This window comes from Labeo rohita, unplaced genomic scaffold, assembly GCF_022985175.1.
Source record: "Labeo rohita strain BAU-BD-2019 unplaced genomic scaffold, IGBB_LRoh.1.0 scaffold_350, whole genome shotgun sequence".
NCBI lineage: Eukaryota > Metazoa > Chordata > Actinopteri > Cypriniformes > Cyprinidae > Labeo > Labeo rohita.
Window position 1 is genome coordinate 31,050 of NW_026129268.1, and position 18,217 is coordinate 49,266.

Sequence of the window (18,217 nt, forward strand, 5' to 3'; positions counted from 1 at the left end):
GGAGGAGGCGGTACAGAAGCCACCTCTGTAACAGTCATAGTTGAGTAAACATCTATAGCTGTGAAGGGCAGATTCTTATTCTGGAGTTTATGGTCTGTATGTTTTTTTTTGTATGTACAAAAAAATGTTCCTGCTGTGGCACAGTTAGTTCATCTTTTTAAATGACCTCTGTAAGATACAGACGATGCTAGCTCTCATTGAAGATGTCATTTGATAATTGTTGTTAGATATTCGTTTAGTCTAAATTAAAATACGTTTTTCAGATGTATTGTTGGAGGAAGTTATGCCAGCTGGCTATTTCTCGGAGGATGCTCGGCATATTTTTATTTTTAAACTTAAAACTTTAAAACTTAAACATTCCAAAATTGATTTCTGACCTGAATCTCAATTAGTTTGCAAGCTGTCATTTCTGACCTTGCGTTTTCATTTTTCTCAGTTAAGAGGAAGATTTTTGTTAAAGGAATATTTGTTAACTTTTCAAAAATAATGCATTGAAACTGAAAAACAATGTTAATGCATTTGTACAAGTCTAAAGACTCTTGAATGTAAGCTTGAGGAAGCTGTTTAAAACAGTTTATTATGTTTGTTTAACAAATACAGTTTGATCATTTGTTACATATCTTGCTTTTTTATGAGTCGTTTACTTGACAATCACACAGAAATTGCTTTGTTGAAGGGAGTAACTTTAAATAGAAACAAGTAAAAATAACAAGAACTAATTGGATGGAACCACCGTTCATAATTTAATTGACTTGTTTGAAACCTTATGTTGGCTCAGTGAAACATATTTGGCCAGTTTTTAGTAAACCAAAACAAGTTGACTAAACTTAATCATTTTAAGTTAAAGGAAATTGATTAAATTGATTTGGTTGGACATTACCAATTCACATTGATTTGCCTAATTCAGTTGTGTTGTCTCAACACAATAATTTTGAATAGATTAAAAAAAATTCCATTAATGTTAATAAAAAACAATTTGGTTGTGTGGAAAAACGGTCCATAATTGAATTGAGTTAGTTTAAAGAATCATTTTTTTGAGTGTGTTTTAGGAACGTGAAAACACAAGCTTTTGAACATAATGCCTGTATCATCTCCATGTAAACAACAATAAATGTGAATTTGTGAAAAAGATGACATCATGTGCATGTTTATTATGTTTTTGCAGGCTGTTTCTTGATCGTTAACTGCTGGCCTGGCATGTATATCAGTATTTATTAGCATAGTGCTTTTTTGTTTCCAATGAAACCAATATTTTTGTTTAAATTTTACTTAATTGTTTTGTGTAATTTTACTCATTGTGAATGGTTAATTTGTAAGCATTGCATTTGATTAATTCTAATTAATTCTTATGTGTTATATTTAATTAATAATATTGCTTGTAATCTGTTGCCACAATTTTATTGAGTAAATATAATGTATCAATTTTTAGTGTACAGAGTTTATGTTGACCTGTGTTTTCAAGCTGACATGCTATGTCGTTCCCTGAACGCTTTTAAAAGCAAGACAAGGCAACATTAAAAAGGTGAGAAAGCTTTAAGTCTCTTAACTGTTTGACAGAAAAAAAAAAAAATCAGTAGAAAAAAAATCAGTCTTTCAGTAGAACAACCTCCTGATATCTCAGATGGGAGAAGCCTGAAGATGAATGCAGTGATGGTGCACAGGAAAGGAGTTTCCAGGGGCGTCTGGGAGGAGGACTAGGATCCAGAAGGCATCAATGCAAGCTTCAAGAAGTACCTGGAAGAAAAAAAAAAAACCCACCATGTTTCAGAGATGCAGAAGCAACTTTTCCAACAGAGGGAAATTGAAAGGCTCAGAAAACTGGTTGCTTAGTAAGAAGGGGGCCTGTTCAGTTGCCTTTAGTTGTACATTTTTGTTAATGTTGTTTGTTGTGTTGAATTGTAATGTTTCAATGCATAATATGTCCTTTACACACACTGTAGCTGGCCATTGTGTAGTAGTGTAGCACAACACAACCATATGCAGTTAAATGTAATACCTGTGACATTTTTTTCATGTTTCTTCTACTTTGTTTTGGTTAGTATTTCTTTTCAACATGAAACAGTTTGTGTAGCAATCTGTGTCAAACTGTGTTTCTGCCAAATCCCATTGTTATTCAATCATTCCTCAGACATATACAAATTGAAACGAATACAAATTAGAAAAGCAGATCACTCTGTTGGTTTTGTCTGAACCTCAGTGTCTCCAGGTGTCCAGCAGAGGGCAGCAGGGTGCCAAACAGCACCACTGTCCTTCGGTTTAAAATGAAATGGGGAAACCCATCAGGTGCTTTTATAGGAGGTGGCCACAAGTGTTAGTTAAGGATATTATAGGGACACATACCTAATTCCCATCCCCCTCTCTGACCTGTGACGTCGTGCTGTCAATTAGACCTGTTGTTCAATGATCTTCTGCTGATCAAGGTAACAGGGTAATCATTCATTTTTACGTATTTGCATGATATTTCGAGTACAGGCACATAGCCTATGCAGTTACATGCGTGCGTTTTCGAAACTAGGTTACTGAGCAGATAACAGTTACGTGTACAGCAGATTCTCCACAAGTTATGTTTTATTAAGAAATTTCGGGAGGAGCTCGCACAGATAATTAACACAGCCAATTCATCATCAGCAATCACACTCCCTATAGAAGCATCACAAGAGAGAATCCCTATAAATAGCCAAGCAGTCCTACTTTCATCTCTAGTCTTTTTAGCATTGGCTCACTCAATCACCGCAAATATGTCCAAGATCGAATCATTCCTCAAGGACAATTCCTTTGAAACTGCGAATCCTGTAGTGCCTCCAGCCACTGTCCAGGCCACTGTTCACACCACCAACACTCTGCAGGATCCAACAATCTAGCCCGCGGCTGGAACGCGGGGCTGCCGCTCATACTTCCAGACACCGAATCACACCATCCAGGCATCAGACACCTTCTCCAGCATCTTCCTATGCTTTAGCCCTCTCCTCCGCCCAAGTCACGGGGAAATGGACCGTAGCTGGACTCGGTTATCTATTCTACGTCATCTGAATTTCACAATGCACATCATCCCACAAGGCCGCCCCTTCATCTCCCACCTCCTCTCTCTCGCGTCCTCCACCCACGCACTAGAGGACCAAATATCCCTAAATGACTCCTGCCACAACAAGCTCAGTCTATAGATATCCTTCCTCAAACAATGGAACGGCTTATCTTTCTTCTACAGCAACGTGTTTTCTTCCCCAATCAATATCCAATTATCTGTTGACGCTGCCCCCTCCATCGGTTTCGGAGGGTTTTTCTGAGGCCGCTGGTTCGCTTCCACATGGCCCCCCCAGCTGGCAGATTTGCCACAGCAGCTATCATCCTCAGCGCTATTTGAGCCATATCCATTAGTGGTTGCAGCCTCCCTATGGGGCAAAGAGTGGTCCGTCACCAGCATCGTCCACTGCAACAACGAAGCTACCGTGCACTGCATTAAGGTCGTTCCCATTCCCCCGCATTATTGCCTTTGTTAAGATGCTTGATTTGAATTTCGGTTTGTGAACAATTCATTATAACTGCAAAACACATTTCCAGGTCAAAACAGCAAATAGCTGACTCTCTCTCTTGTTTTGCCTTCCAGAAATTCAGATCACTGGTACCAGAGGTGGACCCGCTTCCATCCCCATTTCCTCCTTACTCAGAACTGATATTCCCGTAAACCACCCGCTAAGACCTTTCCTCGAAGCCTCCATTAACTCGATTCTTTAAGCCGTCTCCCCTAGGACCCTCCAGTCCTACCTTACAGCATGGAAACTTTTTAAAACATTCCACTCTGCTTATAGTCTACCATTCCCCAATTTTTTTCCTGCTCATTATCACCTTATTTATCTCCCATCTCAACATCAACAAAAACCTCCAAATCAGCTCCATTAAAGGATACCTAAGCGGAATCCAGTTTTTCCACAAACTGTTATACAGCTTGCCTTCACCCCAAATAACCAATTCACAGACTGCCCTTCTCATTAAAGGTATCCAAAAAACCCATCCCAACCGCCCAGACACCAGGCAACCTATAACTTTAAAAATCTTGACCAAATGCATCTCCACCCTCCGTAAAGGTTACCATTCTATTCACACTGCCCGTACACCACCATATTTATCCTGGCTTTCTTCGGTTTCCTCAGATGCTCTGAGCTCACCAACCAACCAACCAACCAACCATCTCCGATCTAGCAGTGCTAGACGACGAAGCCATCTCTTACTTCATAAAACAAAAGACAGACCAAACAAAGAAAGGCCACTTCATTTACATTTTTAACCTCCAATTGCCATTCCAAGCCCTCCTAGCCTTCCTCCAGCTCAGGAAATCCCAATCCAAACTCCCTTCTGACCCCCTTTTTACAGACGACTTCAACCTCCCCGCCACTCGCTTCTGGTTCCAAAAGCACTTTAAGTCCGTCTTGCTCCTCTCCAGTACCCCAGCCGACAATTTTTCCAGCCATTCATTCTGAATAGGCACAGCAACCACAGCAGCAGATCCAAGCACTTGGTCGCTGGTCATCAGAAGCTTTCAAGAGCTATATCCGATCAGATCACTCCTCCATCAAGGATGCCCACCGAACCCTAGTCGTCCAACCAGTTTAAAGTGCCCATATTATGCCTTTTCAAATATGATCTTTCATGCAGTGTCATGTATCTGTATGTGAACATAAACTATCTGCAAAGTTGTGAAGCCGACAGTGCACGATAAATAAAGTTATTGTCTATCAAAAAAAAGAGTCGGCTCACATTTGCCTGAACGAGTCGTCAGGAATTCAAATCTTTTTCTGTTACGGCCACACGTCACAAAGTAACACATTTGCTTAATGCCCACCCACGTTCTACGTCACAAACAACTTATCCGCCCACAAACTGTAAAATTTCCATGTGGTTTACGTCACATGGAAATTTACACATACATTATACAAAAGACGCTGTATCCTACGCTGTGAGTAAAACTGTTTTATATTCACTTCCAAAACATGATGAATCTACAAAGATTGTATTTTCTGGTGATCGTTCAAAATAGTTGTGTATGTTATGTTGTGTAACAACCCTGCACATGTCTTGCTAACCGGTTAAATCACGCTTGTGTAGTTCTGTTGTTCAGCTGTGGACCCACCGTAGTCTGACAATTTGTGATTGATGCAGCTTGACTGTCTGTCTGTCTCATTAGTTGGAGTAATGATAAAGGATGGCGCACCAAGCGGCTTTCACACCGAATGCAGAAAGCGCTGTGCTGAAATAAGTTCAAATAAGTTGTTCAAATAAACTTTTGCCGCTGCGCTCTGAAGGGCTGCACTGAACCCAGCGTCCACGACACATCCCCACTTCGACCATCCCCTCAGCATCCCACTCCAGTAGGAGCCTCTCGCCTTCTTCCCCACACTGCCGCTGCAGCACCCGCTCCGGCAGGAGCTTCATTGACATTTTCCCACTGCCACAACAGTTCTGCTCCCGCAGGAGCCTTTTCCTGTATTCTACTGCAGCAGTGCCTGCAGGAGCTCCTCCTGTATTTTCACCCATGCCCCCAATGCCTGCTACTACGTACAGCATGCCTTCAGCCCAAGCTAGGCCAATTTTGGGGGGTTATCTAGCTGCTGTCTTGCGATTCTTAGTCTTTTGGGGGAGCGCTTTTTGGGTTCGGGCCAAATGCCAAGCTCGGACCCCTCTCCCCGGGCAGATACGCATACCTTTATTCAGTTTATTATCTGTGAGCGCGAACTCATGAAGTGATGTTTTATTAACAAATTTCGGGAGGAGCTTGCACAGATAATTAACACGGCCAATTCATCATCAGCAATCACAAGAGAGAATCCCTATAAATAGCCAAGCAGCCCTACATTCATTATCTCTAGTCTTTTCAGCACCCCTCCACCACCCCGTCTCCTCACCTTCAGCATATTGGGGGGAGTGCTTATAGAGTTTGGGCCAAATGCCGGGCTCGGGGATGACTACCGAGCTTGGGGCCCTCTCCCGGACAGCACGCCAAATACGCATACCTTTTACTCAGTTTATTATCTGTGAGCGCAAACTCGTGAAATAACATAGTTGAACTAGAGTTGTAGCACAGAAGTTGGCAACCTGGACATGAGCAAAAGGTAAAAACGCATACCAATGAACATTTTTTTAAGGTAATCATTCCTCATAGTCACACAGCCTGTTAGAAACTATACATGCTATTGTATATACTATTACTATATACTAACAGTTAGAATTAACCTGCACTAGTCTACAGAGGAAATGTGGCTCCTGCATGTTTAGTTTATGTTTACCATGTTTTAATGTTTGTACACCCACTATCTTCAACATGGCTCTTTCTTATAGCTGCAGACACACACCGCTGGAGAGAACAGACACTACTGTGGATAGACAGCATGGAGAGGACAAAATGTAAGTGCTGAAATATCGATATTGTAATGTAAAGGTCATTCTAGCATACATGTGCATTGTGTCATGTGACTGATAATTAATCTAGATGCTATTTAGCTGTGTGCAGTAATCCTTCAAGGCTGGTCCACTGCTTGATTTGTCAAAAGCCCCAGACCAAAATTGAACACCATTTAAGAAATGCGTACTTACGGGATGCAGAGGATGCCTGTATCCAGGAAGAAGTCTTGAGGGCCAAGGAGTCACAAGAGAAGTGGACAAGAGAGGGGAGGATTATGAATTTTTCTGAGGTCAGGAAATTGGTTAGTAAGGACCCGTCTTGTGACTCCTTGGCAGATTATTTCTGGTCAAAGGGATTCCTCAAAGACAAGCACAACAGGTAGGGAGGTCTGTTCTGATGGGTGTAATAGGCTGTACAAGGGTGTGTTAGTCATACCACAGTAATGGTCCCTTCTTTCCTAATGTTGCCATCCAGGAGTCTGAAATCCTTGCTCTTGCAGAGGAGGACATGGATGAGGTGTCCGACTGCCTCGGCCAACATAAAGAGATCCCTCCAAAGACCAAGACAGACTTACGGAGCTTCTGCTTTGCCACAATGATGTGGGCTCATCACCTGGGTCCTACAAGCATTAAAGAGTTGAAGATGAGCTCACCACCAACATATTTTAGATGTGTTCAAACACAAATATATTATACCTTATCTTTTCTGTCTTAAATAGCTGGGATCTTTTTTCACAATTAAAAGAACAATACTTACATTTCCAATGCATGCCTTCCTGTCCAAGTTTATTGTTAGAAAGCATCCAGCTGTGTTTGCATTTATACATGCATTCAGCGTATTCTATTTTACACAATGGCTGTATCAAAATAAAACTTGATTTTTTTTTTTTTTTAAAGTTAAGTTTAAAATTCACTCACCAGATCAATTAAACTATGGTCGTCCTGTCACACTGTCTGCTCCACTGGAACCACAGTATGTGTCTAACTCCAAAAGGGTAATTGGGTACTACCACAAGCTGGTAACAAAAATCAACTAATTAGCTGTATGGCATTAGGGACAGGGCCCGAATTGAGAGGGATGCGGTGGGGATGGCATCCCCCTTGTTAAAGAAAATGGCAACAAGTATCCCCTCGGTAAAACCACCATCCCTGATTATCATCCCCTTTAGATTAAAAATGATGTGTATACTGTAAAACCTACTGTGCAAATTGATGAAATTCTCTACTTATAATAATTTATAAACTAAATAACTGTAATTGGCCAATCAGAGCTCGGTATTAACGAGCTGTGCGCTTGCTCAGGCATGTTGTCATCATTTTTCGTGCAAATGTGTCAAGCACAACTTCTTTAAAAAGAAGACAACATAATAAGGTATGCCATTTCATTTATTAGATTTTAAAGTGCCCCTATTATGCCTTTTCAAATATGATCTTTCATGCAGTGTGTCATGTAGCTGTATGTGAACATAAACTATCTGCAAAGTTGTGAAGCCGACAGTGCATGATAAATAAAGTTATTGTCTATCAAAAAAAGAGTCGACTCACATTTGCCTAACAAGTCGTCAGGATTTCGAATCTTTTTCTGTTACGGCTACACGTCACGAAGTAACAGATTTGCATAATGTCCGCCCACGTTCTACATCGCGAACAACTTGCCCGCCCATACATTTCCATGGGGTTTAGGTCACATGTAAATTTACACGTCCATTATACGGAAGACGCTGTATCATACACTGTGAGTAAAACTGTTTTATATTCACTTCCAAAAGATGATGAATCTACAAAGATTGTATTTTCTGGCGATCTTTCAAAATACGTAGTTGTGTATGTTATGTTGTGTAACAACCCTGCACATGTCATGCTAACCGGTTAAATCACGCTTCTGTAGTTCTGTTGTTCAGCTGTGGACCCACTGTAGTCTGACAATTTGTGATTGATGCAGCTTGACTGTCTGTCTGTCTCATTGGTTAAAGTAATGATAAAGGATGGCGCACGAAGCGGCTTTCACACCGAATGCGGAAAGCGCTGCGCTATGAAACCCGCCCTGCGAGGACGGCTTGTTTCAGTCTCGACCAAAGCGAACGCGCAGTGGAGCGCGCACGCCGCAGACAAAGTTCAAATGAGTTGTTCAAATGAACTTTTTCCGCTGCGCTCTAAAGGGCTGCACTAAACCCAGCGGTCAGCGCAGCGCTTTCCGCGTTCGGTGTGAAAGCTGCCTTAATGCATTATACAATGTTGAAGTTTACAACATAGAGGTGTGCCCGGTTCGCTTGCATAAGGAAATTGCGAGCACTTTCCACGGTAGACCGTGCTAACTTGTCGATCAGCCACTTCAACCGCTTCATCGTCAGACTCTGGCTGGAATTGTTATGGCAAAATCGATGCCATATTTTCTATGTATTGACAAGCCTCCAGGGCTGTCAATCAGTTATGGCAATGGGCGTTTCGTTTTCAGACACGCTGTACGCGGTAAACCAATCATAAAGGACTGGGCCATCTGACCAATCACAGCAGTGAGGGCTCACGGAAAGGAGGGGTTTAGAGAGACTGATTCTTCAAACTGCTTCAGGTCTGCATTTAGGTCATTTGGCACACAGATTGTGCATCCAAGTGTTGGTTTAACCTACATTGGGAAGACCAAATGTCTTCACAAATTAAAAAAAAAAAAAAAAAAAAAAGAAAGAAAAAAGGAAAACAACCCATAAACCATAGTTCATTCAATAAAGCTTATTTTTTATTAAATAAAAAATGTTTAAAAATAAGACAAATTTTGTAATCATTTGCAATCACATGATCCCATGCCCCACCATCCCCCTTGAATATTTTTAACAGTTCGACCACTGGATAGGGAAAAAAGTAGTTGGGCACTTCAAACAAACATTCTCACCTTGCAATGTCCCGACTTGTAGAGATGCAGACAGAGCTAGGACTGTCAAAAAAGATGCTGCAACAAGACACTCCGACACGTTGGAACAGTACATTTTATATGATGTCAAGTTTATTAGCACAAAAGCGAGCACTTGGTGCATATGTGGCAGAATTTAAGCTTCCTGCATCTTTCAGTGCGTACCAGTAAGGCTTTATTATAAAAACGGTAACACTGCTTTCCCCTGAAGAACTGAGAGAAATAAGTTTACAACTGTTTCGTCTGAAGCAACTGCTTCAGATGGAATTCCCTCTGTTGAGGCTCTGAAACATTTTCTGAACAAAAGTCTTGGTACAGATTGCGGTGTGAAGACAAAAAAAAAAGCTACTCTGCTGGAGGCTGTGAAGCAGCGGTGTAGCGGTATATGCACCGAGTCTTTGTACTTCTTAGCAATGATCCTGGACCCAAGGTACAATGATCCCTTTTTTGATGAAACCACCAAACATGACTATGTGACTATGTCAAGTTGATGTACATATGAAAGAAATGTACATCAGTAAATTGCAGTAAGTTAATGACATACTCAAACAGCTGGTGAATTCTATTAACAGCAATAATATTATGTTGCGTTCAAACTTAAAGCAAAGTTTGGAAGTTTTGTATTGTGTTGGTTCAGGGTTGGCGTCATCTGAGGTCCTCAGAGTGGTTGGCATCATCTCTTCTCAGGTGTTCTCAAGTAATTGCTTTATGGATATAACTCAATTTGAAAAGACCAGGGAAGTTGTGTGACGTATGTGTATGTGGAATGAAGCAATAGAAAATTAAGTGAATGTCTGGTGTCTGAGATAAACAGGACCTTTACACTCAAAAAAGCCTCCATGTATTTCCAGTTCAATGTCTAATGTCCATCAGCTTAAGCTCTCCACACATTTTGATGCAAGTAGTGTCCCAAGTACGGTTGGCAAAGACCAACTCCAAAGATCAGGGTTGGGCGACAAGTCTTTCAAGGCATGTCTAACACCTAAGGGGCATTGTTAAGCAGAACGTAAAGCTATTATAAATTCACTGTAAACCACAGCTTCACGAAATAAAACAGTCACAAAGCGTTTGCAAAATCTGTCAAAAACAGCCGTGAAAGTAACAGGCATAAATGTCTTACAGCCGCTGTAACACAGTATCTAGTTGAGGAGATGGTTTTATTAAGCAAGGTGGAGAAGTCTGCGTTTAAGTCAATGCTTCAAACTTTTTACAATCAATATAAGTTGCCAGGCAAAACCTACTTTTCAGAGACTGCTGTACCGAAAATGTATAACACAGTAAAGCCATCAAAAGCGAGCTTATGAATGTTAACTTCTACTCAGCAACAACTGTTATGTGGTCAAGTGTCAATATGAATCCTTATGTGAGTCGGTTTACTATCTGAGCAGTGACTCTGAAATCACGTTGCCTTGAAACAGCATTTATGCCTGAGAACCACACATCTGACAATATTTCACTATATATATATATATATATATATATATATATATATATATATTATATTATATTATATTATATTATATTATATATATATATATATAAAAATGGTCAAAAATGAGATAATGATACTGAGTGAATGCTCCTGACACATAGTATACATCCATCAAGTACTTCAAACTCGCTAAATTCCAGCTTCAGACCAATCAGAAGTACCAGTACTTACATAGAAACCTATACAAAGTAGGCAGAAAGAAATGCTAATTTAAAAAAAAAAAAAAAAAAAAAAAAAAAAAAAAAAAAAAAACGTCAGATGCATTTAGGGGTTTTTGCATCTGAACTCTTCATTTATTTATTTATGTATTTCATTTTTAGTGAAAATATATTGAAACATGAAAATGTATCCTAAAGTTTATTTTGGTAAGCTAATCAAATAATATGTTACTTAATTTCTGTTCAACTATTTGTGCAAACGAGCACACCGTCATAAAGGGTTTTCATTGCCGCCAGGAACATCGTGTTCTTCATTGTGCATGTGTTCGTCATTCAAACCACATAAAGTGAATATGTTGGTTTTCCTTGCTTGAATCAAGGACATGAAAACCCAGATCTAAATCTCTAAATAACATTCCTTAACACTCAGCTAAAGTAATATTTTGTTTTTATTTGTATTATTATTTGTATATGGTGTATTTTCTTTTACACTGTGTCCATGTGGGAATTATTTCATTTTCAAAAAGCAAAAAGCATGTTCTTATTGAAGTTTTCGACATTTAACGATAAACAAAAATATTTTCTAACGTGTGTCACTGCATTTAAAATATGTGATGATAACTCGACACCAGAGATGTATATGCAGTGTGCATACTTCATATCTGGGGTTGTTTGGCCGTAATACCGCATATCGCAATCAGCCCCCTCATGAGCTGACGCCGCGTGCTCCGCTCCCAAGCAAACAACGCAAAGGCTGTGTGTATCCCTACCCGTTAAGTAAGGAGGGCAGGGAGAAACACACATCCTAAAACATTGCTTGCTTACGCCCTTGGACTTTTCCTTGTCTTGCTTAGCAGACATGGTCACACTCAAAAGAAATTGTGCAAAACTGGCACTAAAAACAGCGTGACAGACAAAACACACACATAGCGCGACTGAAAGACAGAAGCTGCCGGCTGCGTTCACCGCACGTGCTTTTATAGCTGCCTGGTTCGTTACGTCACCCGCCCGTGAGGTCTCTCTTTCTCTCTCGATCTCGCTCTCTCTTCTTTTTGGACTAATACGCTACTTGCACGCAGACTCGTGACGTAGTTCCGCCTTGAAGTAATAGGGCTCGCTGAGTTCCGGTTTGTCGACCATTGTTTTGGAGTTTGGAGGAAATGTTCAGAAAAAAGTGTGTTTATAGATTTCAGAGACAGCAGAAGGTATACAACGTACACTGTTGTGTTCCGCTGTGTACATCTTCTGCGAAGCTCAATGGAACTTTAAGTTTTCAGTTTTCCTTCAGATGTGAGAAAAAGATCCTTAGAAAACGGTGGCTTGTGAATATACGCTGAGGCGATTTTTGTCCTACCAGCAATTCTAAGGATTGCAGTAAACATTTCAGCAGTGATCAGATTATTGAACCGCAAACACCAGAGGCACGAAAAAAGTTAGTAACTGGCGCTGTGCCAGTGCTTTTTGCCTGGAATGATTACGCCGTTAACGTCCTGGGGTCGGCTAACCTGCAGGCGGGAGCACTTATTTACCAGATGTGAGCAAAAAGAACTTGAATTGCTCCCTCAATTTTAATTGGACACATAAAAGTAATACAACACCTGAATCTGTAGAAAGTTTAGCTTCGTGTGAGCTCAACATTTCAACAAATGTTCGTGGTTTTTGTAAATAAAGAAAATATACAGAGTGTCCTTTCAGTCTTCTCAGTCTCCGTGAATATCCAGTTGAAATGCGTCATTAAAACTCAGCAAATACATGACACACAAACACCAGAGATATGTCTATAGAAAGCTTGAAATGTCTGCTTTTAAATTATGTAAGTTTAATTCTGTGTGTAAATAATGCGTATGAAACCAATACCATGCCCTGTTTTTCCCATCTGAGCTCATTATCGCTAATTAGTTCACACCCACACGCTGCTCGCGCTATTGTTATTACAAACATCCATGTGAGAGACGCACGAAATGACCGCCCACATCAACTCGTAAACAAAGCGGCAACGTGTTTGTGTCGGATACTTTCGTTTTTGGAAGAAAGCGCTGAGAGGAAAAAGCCTTGTATTTACTCCGGATGAGGACGCGCTGAGAGGAACAGACTGAGCTTGTTTATCTCACAAACAGAACACGAGCGCGGCTACAGCAGCTGACGAGAGGATCTTATACAGTGTAAGTAATGTTTCTTATTATCATCAGATAATGTGTTGTTGAGACATAAACTTGAACGCATTTACTAGTTGGACTTTTTCAAAACTATAATTCCTGACCAAAATATGTGAAATCGAGTGCAACATTTTGAAATATCATAGGCAACTTTTCAATGCATCTGTAAGGCGTCAGGAATGTTTTATGTTTCATAAACAAATTGACATTAAAGTAGGGCTAATGTTTAGACGATATAAAAGTAATGTGTAAGAATGCTTAGACCAGTCTTTACTGTTGATTACTCTGTCTGCAAATATCTGCTCAAATGTGTACATAATGTGCTCAATAATAATTTAGTTTCTCAGATGTTGTTTTTATACTGTATACTAATAAATACAAAGCATGTGTGCATATGATAGCTATAAAATCACATGGGCAATATTAGTGATTGCTAATGTAACAATATTGCTCCAGGCCTATCAACATGTGCACTGATTTATTCATTTATTTATGTTAGTGACTAGATATCTATATGAATATTTTTTGGGATAGAAATTATAGAACTAATGCTTTTATTTAGCAAGGATCATTTAAACTGCTCCTGATATTAACATGCTCACAGATGTTTTTTGTTTTGCTTTAGTTGTTTGTGATCAATACCTGCACAACAGATGAATCCTGCAAACTTTTCCTCTGAGCACTGTACCAACATCAGATCTCCAACTACATGGATATTATATTGGTAAAACAAGTTCCTTGACTACTGATGATGAGTTTTGCAAGCACTTAAATATCAGGTATGATTTGCTTGTGCTACTTGTTGAACAGAATTCAGAAAACAGTTTTCAGGAATTACACACCATCTGTTCACATCTCTGTGGTATGATCAGTGTGCTTAATAATGTGTCTTTGACCTTCATAATGTATGTTTATATTATACTGTGTTGTAAATAAAATACAGATCATCTAAAACCCCAATCTCTGAATCATCTCACATTGTTTCTTACCTGACAGTCACAGTCTCATTGATGGGCCATTAGGGGAGGGCCTTTTGTCTCTCAGGTGTGAATCACTAAATATTAAATGGCCATTGTCACTCCCTCGCATATTCCCTTTCTATCACAAAACATGTCTTAGAAAATTTAAATAAGTATATTGTTTTTTGTGAACGACTGAACGAGATGATTTTCACATCATTTTGTAGAAAAAACTCTAGACTACCACATCCAGTTCTCAAAAGTCTTGTGCAGGAATGTTCTGAATGTGTTTCTTGGTCTTATTTCAGTGACTTAAAAAATTTGATTTTCACTAACCACGCATAAATGTTGTTTTCTCAAAAGCACAAACATGTACATTAATGTTGCTTACATATTATTGTAGCCCAGTTTGTGCTGATTACAGTGTAACCAGACTTTAGCCATTAACATGTTTTTAAGATACTTTAGCAAGTATGTATAACTGCAGACCAGAGATCTCAAAATGGGGGCAGGGACTCCAAAAGTGGGCAGAACCTACAAAATGGAGTGGGGTCTCGTCACACTAAGTCTTTCACCATTGGCTTTGGCTTCAGCCAATTGTTATTGACTTACATTTCAAAAAAAAAAACTTTATAAATTAAACATTGTTTCTAGTTCATCTAAAATAAAATAAACTATGCTATAAAAGTAAATATGCTCAGTGAGAGCAGAGCCCAAAGCTCGTAATTTGGACTGGAGTTTGAACCTTTGCTTAAGGATATAAACAGGAATCCCCTGTGAGCTCTCCCGTGAGCCATCCCACTGCAGGGGAAAAGTTATACTCTATCGCTTTATTTTAAGCAACGGGGGCATCCTGGGAAATTTGCAGGGTTAGAGGATGTAGTGATGCTGAGTGTAACTAAAAAGTCCTATTGTCCAGTGAGGTCCGGTTGGGGAGTTATGGAACGGCCCAGCGAGCTTATATCACATACTCTTATTAACTGTTTATCTACCATGCTATTCAGTGCCAACGAAGTTGGCAATAAAATCCTGTAAAAATGGTGTTATTTACTGTAAAATGGATTACAGTATTATATAGTAATTTGTAGTATTTTATTACAGTAACATCGAATTAAACTTTTTGTAGTTTATTTTACAGCAATATTTTGTAATTTCACTATCGTACGGTATAGTAAAATAACTAAAAACGTTACTTCACTGTTAATTATACAAAAACATATTAGTACAGTTCAGTTAAATATTTACTCTCCTTATCAGTTCATGACTTTGCATAACATTTCTGTGGACCTTCACTAATATTTCAGTGAAAATAACTTTTTCATTTAGTTAATCTGACTGTTACATTTTACAGTATATTCCAGTTTTCCTTAAAATAACAGAAACTTATTGGCACAAAATGGTATGATGACTGTGTGCCGCTAATGACAAGAAAAAATAAACTAAATTACAATGTAACTCGCAATCGCCACCTGCACTCTCTGCTACCTGCAACGTCACTTGCAATCCACACAAATCATGCGTGTCGCTAGTGGAGACAAGAAGCTGTGTTGGTTAAACGATTAAAACTAATTAAGCATAACATACAGGGTCCTGCAAGTCATCTGTAGGAGATAAAACAAGACCTGCAAATCCGTGGCAACAGAACAGCAGAATATGAACGAGAGAATATGAAGCAGAATATGAACAAGAGAATATGAAGTCTCTCGTTAAGCGTTTACCTCCCATAGACAACCATTAACACTTAATATGGCTCAATGTATTAAGATGCAATTAAAAGATCAAATTCAATATACAGTTTATTAATATAATATGTATATAGGTTATATAGTGTTTTCCTTTGCAAAACGTGGTATAATGTGGCATAAATGAGACTAAACTCAATATGCTCCTATTCATTATTAAAACATCTATACACATGCAGGTGAGCCCAGAATAAACACAACGCCGCGTACATTCACATTTTCCCATAAAGAATAATCTCTACAGCTCTTTTGTATCATTGTCTCTTGTTTATACTGATTTTCTATGGGAGGAAAATGTCTATTTAACGCATTGCATTCTGGGCACATCTGCTTACCTATACAGAGTTGGTTCTTTTAATATCACATAATGCCTTTCTGATGGTGTGTTCATATCTGCCGGTATATCGTTTGACAACAGTAAGGTTTATTTTGAATTTGGTCTTTATCATCTTAGTCCGTTTTGCCACATTAAGTGTTTGCTGGGCAAGTATAAAAGTGAAAGTTTACGCATTCATGGCCATATGCTTGCCTTGAAGTACATTAAATTAATAAACTATATTACAGATTTGATCATTTAATGGCACTTAATGTATCTTAATACATTAAGCCATATCAAGTGTTAATGGTTTTCTACGGGAGGAAAAAGCTTAACGAGAGACTTTGCACATTGCGTTCATATTCTGCTGTTCTGTGGCCACAGATTTGCAGGTCTTGTTTTTATCTCCTACAGATGACTTGCAGGACCCTGTATGTTATGCTATTAAATTAGTTTTAATCGTTTAACCACCACAGCTTCTTGTCTCCATTGGCAACACGCACCATTTGTGTGGATTGCAAGTGAAGTCGCAGGTAGCAGAGAGTGCAGGTGGCGATTGCGAGTGACATTGTAATTTAGTTTATTTTTTCTTGTCTTCACCACCTGGCTACTGTTGTAAAATGTGAAGAAATTTGATTTAAAAATAAATAAAATAAGAATAAATAAAATCAACTGCAAGTGTCATCACTTCCAGAAGTGCAGTGGTCTGAGAGTGCAGGTGCACGTCTGCACTCAAACCTTTCTCAACATTCCTTCTATTACCAAAGAAATAGTCCATTTCCATATTAGAACAACAACAGAACATTTAAAAAACAAAGTTACATTTTGTCATTATCAAACACTCGCATCAAGAATCAGTATATGAATATCAGCAATGGTGGCAATTGTCAAAATAAATAAACAGATCAACTCTGAACATCAAAAAACATGCTACTAAAACTCAACAAGTTTTTTGGGGGGGGGGGGATTTCAATTCCATATCTATTCATATGTATATACTGTACATATAAGGGGATAAAAATGCAATTTTTAGCACCATTTTAAACTTGGTTTAAATTCAGTATTTGCTTGTATTCATTGTGTGTATTTATACAAGGAAAAAGGATGTAAGTTATTAACTTTTTAAATTTCTAAATATTTATTCAAATGAAAAACAGCAGGTATGATCTGCAATAATCTAGATACATGTATATTTAGTAAATTGTACGAACTATGCCACATTAAGTGTGCCAAAACAGTATTTATCGTTTGAATTTAGTATTAAAACTTACAACATTTGACAGCTGAAACTTTGTTTGAAATCACAAGCAGCATTGCCAATTTGGCGTGAAATTTACATGGGCAGAGTGAGAGCGTGAGACAGAGCCTGAAAGCATGTGTCTCACGCCAAATGCGTGAGAGATGGTAATCCTGCATAATATAACTACAGTAAAAACATAGATTTGTGAGCATTATCAGACTCGAGGATGTTAGAATAAAGCTGAAATACATGTAATCGTTATCATACAGTGAATCTGGCCAGTCATAAAACAGCACTGTCGTTATCAGAGATCCTGCAGCCACTCTGAAGAAACAATGCCGGCTGAGACAGGTACTTTGACTCCTCATGCACTCAAAAAAATGAAACCTTGACTTTAATTATTTTTTTCTTGTCAACAGGTTTCACATAATTTAATTATGAAACTTGAAAACAAATATTTCAAGGTTTTCTAACTTAATGGGGTTGTTTTAGGGAGAAATAATATTTTTGACTCAAGCCAACTATCATCACTTTTGCTCAACAAGAGACGTTTGAGTTTAACTAAAGTCAGTTATGTTATATGGACTAACAAAATTTGTTTAGAAGTTGAATATTATATATTTGTCTATTCAAAGTAAACTAATCACTTTACAACAAAACATTCAATTCAAGCTTAATTAATCAAAATAAAATGCTTTCACTAACTTTAATTTTTACTAGTTAGGTTAAATTAATTCTAGTTTGTCAACAGGTTCCACACAAATTACTTCAGTAAACTCAACATTTGTTAGTTCCTTTATTTACCAACACAAGTAGTTATCAACAACACAACTGTTTATCAAATTCTGTTTTACAA

At 38.6% G+C, this 18,217-nt stretch overlaps 1 long non-coding RNA gene across 1 annotated transcript; it reads left to right on the forward strand.

Annotated features, from left to right (window-relative positions):
• The first annotated feature begins 6,314 nt into the window (after positions 1-6,314).
• On the forward strand, positions 6,315-7,926 carry LOC127160437 (uncharacterized). Its single transcript, XR_007826748.1, has 3 exons — positions 6,315-6,396; positions 6,493-6,772; positions 6,869-7,926. It is a non-coding gene; the product is annotated as an uncharacterized LOC127160437 (long non-coding RNA).
• The last annotated feature ends 10,291 nt before the right edge of the window (positions 7,927-18,217 follow it).